At 42.6% G+C, this 14,018-nt stretch overlaps 1 protein-coding gene across 1 annotated transcript in view; it reads left to right on the forward strand.

The window, feature by feature from the left end:
• iglon5 (IgLON family member 5) overlaps positions 1-14,018 on the forward strand; it is a 96,023-nt gene that overhangs the window by 59,877 nt on the left and 22,128 nt on the right. The gene's annotated exons all lie outside the window — the stretch shown is intronic.

Below are 14,018 nucleotides of genomic sequence, written 5' to 3' on the forward strand. Positions count from 1 at the left end.
GTGTTGCAAATCATTTGCAGAACGGCACAGTTTTCTGAAAAAAAACATGTAACTATAAAAAAATAATTAAGATATAAAGTAACATTTAATAATTTAAATGTTTTATAATGAAATTATCTTTAAAAACTTTAAAACTATTCAACTTTTCATCTTTATTTCCCGTATCAAGGCCTATCCTGGTTCAACCTGGTCCTGGTTGACCTTAAGAGCTCTACCAGGACAAAAACCAAAGTACTGATCATTGGTTCAAAGGCTCAGAGGGAGAAATTAACCCTCAGATTAAACGCACTGGGAGTAAACCCAGCCCATGAAGTAAGACATTTAGGAGTGATTTTTGACTCGGATTTTAATTTCAAGGCTCATGTGCGGAATATCACAAAAACGGTATTTTATCATTTAAAGAAGGAGAGCACATATTATGCCTACTTTAAAATCGTTACACTGGTTACCTGTTAGTTTTCATATTGATTTTAAAATTCTTTGATTAGTTTATAAGGCCCTACATGGTTTTGCACCAGACTATCTAACGGAGATGATTTCAGTTTATGAACTAGGAAGGCCTCTCAGATCCTGTGGTTCTTATCTTTTAGCTGTTCCATAAAGCAGAACAAAAACATTTGGTGATGCTGCTTTCAGCCATTATGCTCCAAGCCACTGGAACAGCCTTCCAGAGGATGGGAGAGGAGCTGAAAATATTGATGTTTTTAAACGTAAATTTAAAACCCACCTTTTCAGTCTGGCTTTTATGTAGTGTTTTATAATTTTATGGGTTTTGTATTCTTACTTTTTATAATTTTTTATTTTAGCATTTTACTTTTACCTTTATTTTTATCATCATCATTATTTAAATTATTAAATTGTGTTTGATCACCATTTTTACTATTTTATTCAAATCGATTTATTTTAAGTAATGTTTTATATTGATTTATTTCTATTTCATCTTTTAGTACTTAACTTTTAACATCCTAACGACTTTCTTGTTATATTACTTGTTATATTACTCTTGTTAATTTTATTCTCCTCTATTGTTTTTTGGTGTGTATTAATCAGTCACTTTGTAAAGCATTTGATTAGTTTGAAAAGTGCTATATAAATAAAGTGTGATTGATATCAATGTGATAAGGCAATGATAGGAACTTTTATGTTTTCGCCGCCGTATCACATCATATACTTGTTTGCTATCTCAGTCTGATTGCGTGCTAAAAGATGACATCCATGGCAAAAACTGGAGTATCAAAATGGATAGGTGGTTAGCAACAGGAAAGGACTAAAAGGAAAGTGAGTCAAGAGACCGATGGTGATTTGATAAACAATCTCTCCCCCATCAAACAGAAGAGAAAAACTGAGCTTCCCCTGCTTTCTGTTCAGTCCTGAATGCTTGATCGTTATCATTGAAATAAAAAGTGCTCTGAGAAGGCATTATTGGGCCTCTGTATTGTTACGGGGTGAGATTTTTAAGTGGGCTATGAGTTGGAAAAGGTTGGGAATCACTGCCTTAGACTGTATGTCTGTATGTGAAACATAAGTCTGTTTGGCTAGTTAGCTCACATGGCCTACTTGTTCGTATTTTCAAAAAGTCTGTTTTCAGGTTTAATGTTGCAAGACAAAAGGCTTTTTGGATGAAGATGAACTGATGTGTTTGCTAAAGGTAATGCTAACTCCAGTTAGCTGGTGGTGCTGGAGGGTAAAGTTCCCCAAATCCAGGTGAGAGCAGGACAGAGCTGCTAACAATTTAGCCCAGCCTCGAATAGCATCCAGTGCCAGAACCCACACGGATGTGCTGTGTCGCGTATGGAGCTTTTGTTTTTTAATACAACCCGCAACTTCTAATCCTAACAAACAAAGACACTGTCCAAGTCATTCCCTACAATTGTGCTTTTGGTTTTGGAAAGACTGAAGAAATATAGAGTATCGCTTGTGCTACAACCCCAGTGCATACACACACTGCTTCAACATGTGGAAAAATGCTTGACAGAGCTGCTGTGCCAAACTATGGTTGTTAAGCTGTGATTGGATAATCACTTTTCATGGAAGTTTAGCCAACAGTCAACTGTCAATCCATAAATATATGTGGCTTCTGCATGCAAGCCCACAATATTGCATGCAAACATCAAGTATGTACCCTATGGCAAACAACATAGAGATTGCCAGCTTGTGCATGGCTGTCACCCAGACACAGGGTGAAAGAACCATGCAAATGATTACATGGAAATACACAGAAAGAAATAAGGAGAAAGGAGACTGAGAAAAGCACCGAAATTCATTCATATTCTGACAATGTGTCCAGCTCAGTGCACAAGGGCTTAAACTGAGAAAAAGTCGCCCCTAATAAAAGTACAGCTGACAACTGCTGGAGGAAGTAAAACATTAGGCTGGGGGTGTGAGGTCAGAAAAGGTCTTCAGCAAACGAGAATGAGCCGCTCTTTGAGTTGTTCTCCCCTGTTCTATATCTTCATCCTGCTGTCAGCTTCTCCTTATGTCCTCCTCTTCCTCAAGGGAAATTTTTAATGCTGTTACAACACACTTGGCTTGATGTGACACACAAGTTGCTAACAACATTTTTTTTTTTAGCTGTTTAACTGTACAGAAGCTTTGGCAGAAGCTTTTTTTTTCTCACCAATGAGCTCCAAGGCCAAAGAATTTTACAGGGAGAAATTCAGTATAGACTAGACGAAGAGACCAATATTTCAGCTGACAGTAAGCCTTAGTAGAAATAGAATGCAAGGCAGGTTAAGAAAATGTTGTTTTTGTGTTGTGTGTTGTGTTTTTAAGGACACGGGTGATATTTCCTCCATCTGAGATATCACTCTCTTGCTCTAACAGTGCGGGTCCAGGAACCACATGAAATCTCTAGATTTAATAGAAGTAGATGAGGCAAATTGTGGAAAAGTGGGTACACCGAAACAAGTCAATTACTTCACCACAAAATAACGCCTGGAACACACTCAGCATCACAGATTGATGATAAGTTACATAAGAGTGAAAAAGAATCAGAGGATGATTTTTTTTTTTTCTTGAAAATATTCACCTAATCTTCTCCATCATCTTCTCTTTGTTCAAAAAGTTTGTTTTTTTTTCATGGATGCTCTGAATGTACCGACTCAGGCACAATCATGTCTTGCTGGAGGTTAACTTCCGTCTCAGGGGGTTGATTTTAATCCTTTATTTCCTACATTTGCACGCAAGTCTGGAGTAAACATCTGGCTAATGTTCAGTTGGGTCATTTGCGAAAGAAGAGGATGCTGATGCAGTATGGAGAGTGGAGATAATGAGACAAGCTTGTAAAAAGATTAGAAATTATCAGTCAAAAAACGATCTGGCTGTGACACATTCACTTCCTCACTTGCTGAGTAGTAATAATGAATGACATGGAAAATGAAGAAGCTGTCTGATAGTTGTCTTTTGTGGGTTTTATAATTTAAAAAACTATTACTAAATTTTAAGAAATATGAATACCTTATAATACAGCTTAAAATGAGGATACTTCTATTTCCACTTCAAAGTCTCTGTTAGTTTTGTAGTATTTTAAGGAAACATTCACACAGAATACCATAAGCTTTCATTGAGCAAGAGTCATTGCCATACACATTAATTCTTACGCACTCTGTGCAATACATCCTGGCAGCTGCACATGTTTTATTATTAATATCTCAATCTAAGCTATGCCTTGTTGCCCCTGTGTTTCACAGTGTATTGTCTGCTGTAAAGTGTAACACACTTAAAAAATAAATGATTCTGCGGATTTCTTTGCTGTTGGTTATCGACGGTTGCAACATAACATTTGTGTGCGCGTGTACATGTATAAGGACTCTCTGCAGTCTCCACGTGGTCTGTGTGCGCTTGTGGCACAGTAGTAAAATTGTTTTTGCAGCTCATTCACACATGAGGGAGAGGGGAGCCAGAGATCATTTTCAGTGCTCCACATGAAGGAGCATTAATCCAATTCAAACAGCTCGAAGGAGACGGCCCTCTAATAACTTATGGTGACTTAGGAATGTGTTTATGTTTGTAACAGTGCACTGAAAGATTAATAACCTCCACAATGGGAGTTGCACAATCCTTTCTGCAAGAAAACACAATAAGAAATCATAGACGAAATAGAGATATATAGAGACAAATGAAAGGCAAATTAGCCAGTGGTGCTGTATTTAATTACACATTACTTCTGTCACAGCTTTAGTTATGCCCCTGATTTCCTCATATTCCTTGATAGCCTCGGGCTTTGGTAAAACAGCTTCATCAGGAACATGAGCCAGCAGATTCATCAGTGGCTCAGTCCACCAATGCTGACATTAACGCACAGCTTAGCTTCGCCCCTAGTAACTGGCTGTGTGCTTGTTTCCTCCTCAGACAGACTATGACACGTTAATTCACCTTTGCCTCTCTTCTCATCTCTCTTTTCTTGATTCTCAGTATTCTCAGTATTCTTTTTCTGCATGTCATACACGAGGCCGCTCTCAGTTCTGCTCAGCTGCAAAGATTAAATGGGCTCTCTATCGATTGCTCTTTTCTAATGCACCGGCCTTTTCAGGGAGATACCAAAAGCATGTCATCACCCAGGCTGAAAGAAGGGGTTGGAGGGTGAAAAGGGAGGGAGACTCGTCTTCAAAGTTCAGTATATTTTTAACTCAGTGGGCCTCTTTGCTGAGCAAGATGAAGAGAACAACCAGGGAGCATGTGAGCAAGAGTATCATGCTGTCAAGGGAATGGGAAGGGGCTTTTCTGTAATTGAGCAGCAGCAGCATGCTGATGGTGCCAGAAACTAGCTGGGGTGTCATCCGGCTTCCATCTGGTGCAAGACAAGGATGCAGAGAGAAAGAAGAAGGGAGCTCCGAGATTTGGTGAAGGAGAATGCTCTCCAGCAGGTAGCCCACAGAGGGAAATGACGTCAGCCAAACTCATTCCAACTTACAGGCCGAGGCCGGAGCTCGTGGTGGCGGCTTGAATGTCTGCCACGGGCTCTCCAGCACAGCTGTAGCCAAACACAACTGGCACGGCGGCTATGTGTGCAGGAGCTAGCGGTGCCGAGTCACAGCAGTGGAGCAACAATGGCAAGAGCTGCAGTGATTCAGAATGCAAATGAACCCCATCCACAGCTGTAAGGATGGCTGTGGGCACAGCCAGGCGGAATCCAACTGCACACAAACAGACGGAAGTATGCAAACACATGCACGAAAACACACACTTTAACTCTCTCTCACTCACACTCACACACTCACACACACAGACATGCAAGCAGCAAACGGATTTATACAAGCTTGCAAATACATACAGTACATGCACACTCTCTCTCTTTAACACACACACACACACACACACACACACACACACACACACACACCCACACAGACGTGTGCTGATGCTTTCTTCATCTGTACTTGCCAGCGTCTTAGTGCACTGTACCATGCCTCCCTCCCTCCCTCCCTTTTCCTCCTTCTCCCATTCCATCCCTCAGGAGCTTCCTCCTAAGCAGGTGTTAGCTGATTTCTGTTCCCTCAGGTAATTCTGTTTTGTTCTTCGCAGCAAATACTGCTGCTGTGAATTATCCTGACAGCACCTTACTCCTGGGCTCTGGCCCTCACCTTCTCCCCTCCCCTCTTTTCCTTCTCCTTTGCTGCACCCTGCGCTTCCATCCTTCCCTCCCTGGCTGCATTGCCTCCTTTCATCCTCACTCCCTCAACACCCCCCTGTGGTGCAGGTAGTGAGACCCCTGGACGAGCAGCCCAGTGGTCCTGAACAACACGTCAGCCCCCTCACACTCACACACACACACACACACACACACACACTGAGCTGGACTTGCACACACTCAAAAACTGTTCACTCAAACACAATACTCACACATGCATGAATTCATGGATGCACACATGTGCTTAGATGTAACCCAGGTGCACTTGAAACCATCACATTCAAGCAGTGCAGTAAGTTATTTGGGTATTCACTGAGCTCGAAGTGTGTTGATGTGAAAATGTTGCTGCTCTCCTGTAGCCAAAATGTTGTGTCCCTGTTGTTTTGCTGTTTGCAAAAGGCACAGACAAAGAATGACTTATTTTAGATTGCTCATTACCATGATGGCTTCAGACAGCGGCTAATTTCCCTCCATTCAGTCATCACAATTAACTGGCCTTATTACTCTGTTTGAGTATATTACATATTTTGCATATTTCCACAGAAATATGTCATTATCAGTATGAAATGAATGGTGGGAGGAAAATTAATAAGCTAAGTCAGTGGTAGTGCTGTAAAGGCTTATGCATGCAATAAAAACAGTCTAAAACAAAAGCTAAATGAGATCTTTTATTCAGCTCCACATTGATTTGAAACTGTTCAGAATTCACTGAATGCATTTTCAGCACATCAGCTTCTGCCTCTGATGGAAATTGCATGATTTCAGCTCTTTCAGTGTAACTTCATGTCCAGATTAACAACAGTGGCAGTAATTCTCAAGCTCTCGTCAGACTCTTTTTCTCATTAGTCCTACTTTTCAACAGTGTCATAAATGACCATTGGCAGCTTGTATTGCCTGGTCATCCATTTCACACACATACTGCCCAACACTCAGTTGACTTTTTGATGCCTCATTCTTTTTGACTCCACTTTACAGCCAATGGTCCTATCGAAAATAACTGCTCCCATGCTATTACACCCCTTTGTCTCCTGTCACTATCGCCCAGTAATTGCTGTTTTTATTGTAGCCTCTTAGAGGCTCAAGTGTAAACTATAGGGTAAGCCTTGCCACTGTGCTGCAAGCTTAACTGCATGGCTGGAAATTTTTGTTCAGTCTTCAGAGCTCCTATAAACAATGAAAATATGGAACACCAGAACACATTCAGAGGTTTGATATTTATTTAGTTTGACATTATAATAAAAGGCTGGGTGATAAATCAATTTCATGGTTTATAGACTTTAAGTTGAATTACCTCTTGTTGATATGATCTTGTTCTGTTCTCATTTTACAGAATTCTGTCGTCCAAATCAATTCATGTGAGCAAATGGTGATAGAAAAACTAATCGTTATTTAAATTTTTTGTTTTACATGTGAGTGTCTTTCATAACAATGGAACAGAGCTCATAGTGTTAACTATTAACTATGCTGTGTGTGATTTTGCAAATCTGTCCTTCTAAGAAAAATGACAGCGTCAGTCATTGCAGTACGTGGTCGTTCAGTCCTGTGGAGCGATGTGCGTGTCCACATTGTGTTTGTACGATTTTATAGTACGTGGACACAATCTTAAAGAAATATACATTTTCTGATATTTGTAAATGCCTTTAAAAAGTGCCTTTCAAAGTAATACATTTTTCATCATAATTTCTAGTATAACACACATGAATTCAAGACTATGATGTGCTAACAGTTGGTTAATATTTCAGCCTTTCCATTTGTTGTCCCTTTACTGTGTGCTTTCACCATAACATGACACTAAAATGGGAGTTTACAGCTCAGGTTTACACAGTATCACAGAGGGCACCATGCTACTGTATTGTACTCCTTCTGGCTTCTTATAAAGTATGTTAGTGTCAGAGGATGTTGGATGCAGAGCTACTTGGGGTGAATCAGTATTTTAAGCTTCTCTTTTAAAGCAGTGACAGCACTTGCCCACAAATCTGTCAAATTACCAGTGCACAGGGTGTATTTAAGGGAGTCTACAGGGCCTTGTGCAAGGCGGGTGTGTTTGTGTGTGTGTGTGTGTGTGTGTGTGTGTGTGTGTGTGTGTGTACTCACTGGGAAAGGAAGTAACAGTTTAACTACTGTATTGATTTCAGGACTGCTAAGGGGTTTAGGCGTCAGTCCAAGGAAAATGGGGGGTAAAAGAAAGTAGAGTGGGGCTCGTCCCTGGTTTTAGCACGCTCGGCTTTTCTCCCCAGCCACGCTTGATTCAATGGTAAAGATCTGTGGCTGCCCATTGAAGTTGTACAACTGCTGCATTGAGAACTGTATGGCTCTCTGCACTCTGCAGTGCTCTATTGATTGATGTGTGAAGAGGGATTAGTATGTGGGAGGGAGACGGGTGGGGGGTGGGGGGGGATGCTGGGTGGGAGGGGACCAGAGACAGAATTGTAGATGCAGCATGTGTACAATAAAAAGGGGCAGATGTCACATCTTTGGTAAGGCCAAGTTAGACACCCGAGGGTGATGCCCTGCTTTTCTGTAAGTGCTGAACATTTTGGCATGCTCGTGAGATCAAGCTGTGTTAGCAGTTGTACGTGTGGCAGAATCGCTGGGATGAGGGGGTCCTGTGAGGCCAGCCAAATATATGACCTTGAACGATGAGCAGCTGAATGCCTGACCAATCCTCCTGATGCCCCTGAACGAGCTCGCCAGTTAATGTTGAAATAAGCTCCAGTCAGGTAAACACCTATTTCAGTCATTCCACCACACCCCTCCAGGAGGGGAAAATAAAAATCTTTGGTCTGAGGGGGGGGGGGGGGGGGGGGGGGGGGGGGCAGTTGACATTACCAGACAGATCCAAAACAATTCATTCACTGTGACTTCTCTGACATTTCTTAGATTTCCTGTCAAGTGGAATCCTGCTGACATCCATTTTGCTTCACCTGCAATTGTGAAAAGCAGGCGACCTGCATATCCATCTTGTTGTGCTGTTGAGCGAAGCGTCCAGGTGGTTTCTCACTTCTTGCCCATCACTCTCTCCCTGCTCTCCCGTTGTTCTGTCCCTGACAGGTGGTGCTGAGGGTGGAAGGAGCCAGAGATTTCATCGATAGGCAGTAGAGGGCCTGAATAAGTAGTGGAGTGGAGAAGTAGAGGTGAAGGGGGAGGAGGAGTAGGACAGGAGGATAGGACTTCAGAGAGGTGGACATGAGGTTGGATTTGGGCCATCCAGAGTTAATGGGATCAGACGAGCAAGAGAAAGGGATATCTGTGCCGGTTAATGTTTAATCCCACACCCCCAACCCCCTTGTCTCCTGCCTGAGGCTCCTGGCATCTGATAATCCTTGGGCTGCCTCTCTTCATCATCAAGGTGTCGGAGGGAAGTGCCTCTGTAAATATTTAATTGGCTGCAGCATGCCGGTGTTAATTATGCGGGTGTGTCTTTCCTTTGCTTTGCTCTCTGCCCCAGCGTTACTGACTGTGTCCTTGCGCTTTTCTCTCCTCCTCACATCAATGCTACTCTATTGCTCTTCTTCTAACTGCTACTAGTAATGCCAATACTGCTATTACCACCTCACGCTGCTGCTACTTGTACTGCAGCTGCGCCACAACATCCTGTAATTCCATATTCCACTACAGCTTTTCCTTTTTCAGGACCTCATCTCACCCTGGCTATCTATTTTCACCTCTCCCTTCCAACCTTGTACTATGCCTCTCTCCGTCTCCTTTCAAATTCAAAACCACAGTGGCCCCCGTTAAAACAGATTATTGTTACGGGGCTCACTGCAGCCTCTGCCGTTATCCGTGTTGACGCCAATCATGCTTTCAGAAGCAGCTTTCCCTCCTCTCTCTGTTTATTTGATCGTCAAGGGCAATGCAAAATAGATGAACAGTACAAAGACAGCCTCACAAGGACTATGCAGGCTAAAGTTGTACAGCTCAATAAAGATCTGCTCATAAGTGTCTGCCAGTGGCAAGTGTAATTACAAACAGTCGCATGTAAAAGTCAAGAGAATACAAATCACATAATAGATGTCTTATGGGTGCTGAACAAACAGCCTTGCAATGCTTTCACAGACAAAAGACACAATGCAGGAGACCACAGAGACAAAAACACTGGACCACGAGTGGAGGGAATTATATGACTGTCTTCTATGGACCAAGGATAGATAAAGTGTTATCCACAGACGAGTAAAACAGATTTCTGCTTTTGCAGGATGGGGAACAGCAGAATTGAGAGGCAAAGGAAGAGCTACATTATTGGTGAATGAATGGTCTGTCAGCTCTGCATTTTCCCTGTGTGTAATCCCACAGACATGTCCATAACATTTTATTCCAGACAAAGCTTGAGCCATCGGGGGGTCATTTGGACGGCGTTCAAGTGTGTATGTACGTGTGTGTGTGTGTGTGTGTGTGTGTGTGTGTGTGTGTGTGTGTGTGTGTGTGTGTGTGTGCACATGTATGGTGTGGAGGTGGGGGTTCCACTTGTGTGCCAAAACAGCAGGTCATAGGAAGGACAAGACACCGGTAGCTAGGGCTGACTGTAGCTGCTAAAGACAACAGTGAGCAGTGAAATTCAATATGCCAGTGGCCATGCCAACACCAGGGGCCACTGCAGCGTTCACCACCAGCGCTGTTCTGCAATGTTATTTGTCATGTCTCCATTCAAAGGCAGCTTTGTTGCGTTTTATATAGGCTAAGGGTTTCTCACTCTTGTAAAAATCCTTTTTTGTTTTTTTTTAGTAAATTGTGTACTAAAGGGGGAGAATTCTGTTTCCACACTTTAGAGTCTGCAGGGTAGGCGCTAGTTTTAGCTTTCCTGTTGGAAAACACCCTCCTTTCTGGAGTGTTTGTGGGCAAGACTCCTGAATCCTGGTGGGTGCAGTTCATCAGTCTGCATGCTGAGCACCCGGGAAGGAGCAGAGAGAAAAGGGGTTGTTGAGATAGATCTCAATAAAGCCAAAAGGTAGCCCAGAAATTGAAAGTGACATCTGAAGATTCATCTTTGGTCATGCAACAGGACGCTGCTGGTTGCACTCTGGACTCATTGTTGCTCTGTTTGATCACGTCCGTTGTGTTTGGCTGGCTAGATTTGAATTAATTGCCTGAAAAGGATAAATAATGTGGAGTACATCAAAGGGAGGGAGACATGCTGTCATTAAGCCAGATGATGTTTACATTGTGATGTTTTACACCCAACACTCCCACTCGCCCATAAATGAGATGCTGCAGATGCACACTTTATATCCCTTTATGTGCACAAGCAATAACCATTCCCCTCGATATACAGTCTGAGACCACTTTTGGACCCCAATGTACACATTACAGTTTTATTACAGTATGATTGCATTGGCTAAACTCTGGGCTCAAAATTCTCATTTTGCATGGAAAATGAAAACAACTGCGTCACGTCATAATTGAATGTTCTGTTTGTGTTTTTAGTCACTCTATAGTGTCGTGACTCTAGGGACAGCAATGTCAGTTGGTCCCCCAGTTTGGTCCAGACTACAATATCTCACCATCATGAAGTTTTGGGATTATGTTTTCAGGTTGTCTGCCCCCCCCTCCCATTCTCGAAAACATGATATCTCAATGGCGCCTGGAGGGAATTTCTTTGGATTTGGCACAGACATTCACTTGGACTGAAGGATGAACTGATTAGGTTTTGGTGGTCAAAAGGTCAAAGATCAAGGTCACGATGACCTCACAAAACATGTTTTTGGCCATAACTCACAAATTAATACACTAATTATGACACAATTTACCTCAAATGTCTATTAGGATCAAATGACGTTATGACATTTTATATCCAAATGGTCAAAGGTCAACCTCACTGTGACATCACAATGTTCTGCAAAAACACTTTTGGCCATTATTCAACACTGTAACTCAGGAAGAGGAGATTGTGATCATACAGTATTTCCTGCAACTTGGCTGGTTGCTGGAGGCATAAAACCCTGAGGCAGTAATTCTAGTTAATGTAGAAATTATTTTTTCCCACATTTGTGCATGTTTTCACAGCTGTTTCTTTTTACCGTCATCAACCTTAACTATAAAGCCACAGCCAGTTCCAGCCAGTTAACATTCCTGAGGGCTGGGAATTTATGTGTCATGGTCCGCTGTAGGTTTTAGATGTTGTCTTGGTGCCAAAACAGCTGTCAAAACAAATAATTCATTTCATCCATTCTCGCACATTGTTGTCAAGTGGGAAGAAAAGTGAGCGTGAACCTCAGCACTGTCCTGAGCTCTCTTTTGTGTCAGGGCCGAGGTGGACTCCCATTTCTCAGCACAGATGCTGGTCCTGTTTGTTTGTTCTACACATTCTGCTGGTTTCCACAACATGACTTTTGGGTGAGCACCTTAAGCTGCGCAAAGGTCAGAGCAACATGTTCACCGGGGACTGAGCGTTCAGAGTGAGTGACAGAGGTCAAAAAAAGGTCATACAGTAGTGAACGTGTGTGCACATGGAGAGTGGATGCGAAATATTTGTGTATGTGTGCATTTCGACTTTTGTGCATCTAGATGATCTCATATATTGTATTTTCCACGGGGGATGTGAAGTGAATCTTTGCTGTGTTTGCTGCCACGATGAACTCAGACAGACCTTCGTCTCAGCCGGTTTGTCTCATCGATGAGGGTGTTTGTGTATGTGTGCGTAAACTTGCACATCTGCGACTGGTCCTGTGGTTGTGTGTGTGTGTGAGAGAGGAAGTGTGGGCTGGATGTGCTGACCTGGTTATCATATTGTGCGGAGCCTGGGAGTGGAGGCAGGGTGATACAGGTTTTAGAATGTGAGGTGCCAATCGAGCTGTGAAAATGGGAATTGAGTAGGGAAATGGGAATACCTCCCCGCTGGTTTGTAACCTTCGCAATGTTGTTGGAGCATTCAGCGTATGCATACATCATTCATTCAATCAAAATGTGTGTGTGTGTGTGTGTGTGTGTGTGTGTGTGTGTGTGTGTGTGTGTGTGTGTCTCTCCGTCCATTACATGTGTGTCCCGGTGGTTACATTATATGATAGAGCGTCTTTTCTTTGTGTTTGTGTCTGTAATTGCGTATGTAGGGTAGTGTGTATTTATGACAGCATGTCACACTCGTCTCCAAGCCCCAAGCCCTGGAACTGAATTGAATTAACCTAAATAAAGTCTAGTGTGTAGAGTACAGAACACTTGAAAGGGAACTGCTGAAGGCTCGAGCTGAGAACTGTCTGAGTCTAAGACAGGAAGCATGAGCACAGTGATGCAGTGCAATATTACTTTATTGTAAAAACCACAGATAAACGAAAGCTTGTGACAGTTTTTGAACATTGGACACAATGGTTAATGTGCTTCGCCCCTCCCTCAAGGCTTACAGAGAGAGAGAGAGAGAGAGAGAGAGAGAGAGAGAGAGAGAGAGAGAGAGAGAGAGAGAGAGAGAGAGAGAGAGAGATGGAGCCAGTGCTGGGATCCTTGGCCGGCCTAGATAGCACAGCAACAGTGGCAGCAGCAGCAGCCATTAATGCGATTACAGCTTTTAGCGGGAGATTTTCAGGGCCAGTTTTCTTTTGAGGCATCATTAGTTTGTCCTCTTCACTTGCTCTGCGCCGGTATGTTAGCAAACAAATGTACACATTCACACCCATGAGCAACGGATGCCTCAATACTGTACCTGCTCATATACACACACACACGACCAGGAGCAACCATCCATACCCACATGAATATATGAATACACAAGCATGAATGTAGCCTATATTAACCGTAGCATATCCACACAGAAATGCCAACCAACTCTTACATTCAAAAATGCACAGAAAAAGAGAGCAGCCATAATTAGTCTTTCTTTAAGAGATGATAAATTATTATTTAGTGTAGTTGGCACTTTGCAGGACTTTCTGCTATGCAGTTTGAAAACCTTTTGATTAGCAATCCATGATGTGCATTATAATTCTGAAGCCTCTCTTATTATTCTTTGTAATCAATGCACGAGCCTTCCTTTGATTTAAAACCCACATTTCTCGTCCGTGTACTGGTGCATTGCCGTCAGTTTGAGTCTCATCTCTTATAGCGGTCTCCCACTCGGCATGCTTAACGCATCTTTGACTCTGTGCAGCGATTTAACAAACGTTGAGGTGCTTCTTAGCTCCTGACTGCAGCAGCTTCATTTCATAAAGTCGCCATTTATTAAACCTCAAGGCTAGACCGCGGCAAAAACCTATTGAGATATTGAGGTCATCTTGCAGACAGAGGGAGAAAGAGATTGTCGGAGATGGAGGGAGGACACAAGCTGAGGTATCTGGTGTCATGCTGTGCTTTGGCAGAGTTTAGATGGACAGAGCCAGGTGTCTTATTGGGGAACGGCTCACCTCAGTAGGCAATATCCCTGCCAGCATATAAGGTCTTTGGTTATCTTTGTTTGCAGTCCAAACAA

Source organism: Trachinotus anak, unplaced genomic scaffold (genome assembly GCF_046630095.1).
Source record: "Trachinotus anak isolate AG129_WGS33_773 ecotype Australia unplaced genomic scaffold, CSIRO_AGI_Tana_v1 ptg000032l, whole genome shotgun sequence".
NCBI classification, from domain to species: Eukaryota; Metazoa; Chordata; class Actinopteri; order Carangiformes; family Carangidae; genus Trachinotus; species Trachinotus anak.